At 50.8% G+C, this 2037-nt stretch overlaps 1 non-coding gene across 1 annotated transcript; it reads right to left on the minus strand.

Annotated features, from left to right (window-relative positions):
* Positions 1-23: 23 nt before the first annotated feature.
* Positions 24-163, minus strand: LOC115031375. Its single transcript, XR_003837016.1, has one exon. It is a non-coding gene; the product is annotated as a small nucleolar RNA SNORA7 (small nucleolar RNA).
* Positions 164-2037: the final 1874 nt, after the last annotated feature.

Here is a 2037-nt window from a genome sequence, read left to right on the forward strand (position 1 = left end):
CTGCGTCTCAGGCCTCCAGTGAGTAATGTTGCAGAGTGTCTTCCAATCACCAGCTACCGAGCAAACTGGGAATGGAATGGGTACCTCTGCTAGGCTTGCTCTCCCTCTTGCTTCCGAAGCTGGAAGAATACTAGCTACTCTCCAGACGCGATCCCAAGAGGTCAGTGGGTCATCTCACCCACTCCGAACCTCGAAGAACCGCAACCGACCTACAGAACCCCAGCCAGGTCTCTCTGGCGGCGAAGGAGCGGCAAATCCCACTCCACTAAGCTTCGTTATGTTTGAAGTGTTGCGCCCTTAAATACGCAAAGCCACCATGCACTCCTAACACGCCACCAGTCCGCCTGTCCCTCCCGGATCGTCTCAGAGCATCAACCAAAGGGTGCCTTCTCTGCTCCCGGCGCAGACAACCTGCTCCGCCGGGCTTACACTGAGTACCCGACGGACTCACGTTCAGAAAGCATTTCTGCTCACCGGCGAGCGGCGGCAGCTCCCTGACTCAGGATTTCGGACTCGCCGCAGAAAAAGGCTGCTAACAAGCTAAGCAGAAAGCGGCGGGTGCGGTCCGAAACCCTCGGGCCGCATGGCAGCAAGCCCGCCCTGGCCGATGCCGGCCCCCGGGCAGACTCCGGAGCAGCGCCAGTGGCCAGGCCCACGCGCGCTCGCCACTATCATGCCGGCGCGGAGGCCGCCGCCGAGGCCTCCCCACCCGGAGTCGTGGTCCCGCCGAAGCCGCAGGCGGCGGATGGCCGCCGATGCAGACTCACCGCAAAACAGATGGCAGCCACCTCGTAGGCAGCGCCGAGGAAGAAGGAAGAGGCGGCGGCGGTGCGCAAGGTATGATGGGACGGAGTCTTAGGTCCTGGCAGAGAAAAGGGAAGCACTTCCGGCTCTGGGTCCTCTAAAGAAAACTAAGATGTGCCTGAGAAATGATGCTGAAAAAAAACCCTAGTGGACTAGTGCTCTGTAGTAGACATTAACATCTTCGAGTGAACTAAAATTTATTTTTCTCTTGGGACTACTTAAGAAATTTGGGATTTTTTTTTTTGAGCTAAGACCTGCTAGGTGGACATTTATTTCCGCCCTAAGTGGAAGCCCAATAGCTTTTTAAATTGTTGGTTCCCGAGTGTGCCTCCTTGAGGCTGGGAGGTAGCAAAAGAGACTCTTCGAAGATCCTTAGGCAGTTGGTTGAGCAAATGTCCTAAAACTTATATATAATATAAAATATACAGATGTGCAAACCCCTGCTTATGAAGTGCTACTGAGCCTTCTCGCGACTTCTGTATGTTTAAATCTTCTCTACTTATGGTATGTACCTAATGTATAAATAAGTGATAGGTTAGCCGGGCAGTGGTGGCTCATGCCTTTAATCCCAGCACTTGGGAGGCAGAGGCAGGCGGGTTTCTGAGTTCGAGGCCAGCCTGGGCTACAGAGAGGGTTCCAGGACAGCCAGGGCTACACAGAGAAACCCTGTCTCGGGAAAAAAAAAAGTGATAGGTTGATAATATTGCTAAGAAAATAGTCTATTGGCTGGGTGTGGTGGTGCACGCCTTTTAGTAACAGCACTTGGGAAGCAGAGGCAGGCTGAGTTTAGTCTATTTTGCTTATCTTTTGTTTTTCAGATCATTGTGAAAACTCTAATCTTAGGAGGAAATAAAACCAAACCAGAGATGGAGAGGTGGCTTGGTGGAGCACTGTTGCTCTTTCAGAGGACTGGCATTTAGTTCCCAGGAACCAAGCGTTGCCTCACAACGTTAACACCAGCCCTAGGGGATCAGATACCCTTTTCTGTAGGCGCTACATGCATGTGGTACATACTCATTCATGCAGGCAAAACACTCAATCACATAGAATAAATCTCATTTTTTAAAGATTTATGTATATGAGTACACTGTAGCTGTCTTCAGACACACCAGAAGAGGGCATCAGATCCCATTCATTACAGATGTTTGTGAGTCACCATGTGGTTAGGAATTGAACTCAGGACCTCTGGAAGAGCAATCAGTGTTCTTTTTTTTTTTTTTTTTTTTGGTTTTT

This window comes from Mus caroli, chromosome 6, assembly GCF_900094665.2.
Source record: "Mus caroli chromosome 6, CAROLI_EIJ_v1.1, whole genome shotgun sequence".
NCBI lineage: Eukaryota > Metazoa > Chordata > Mammalia > Rodentia > Muridae > Mus > Mus caroli.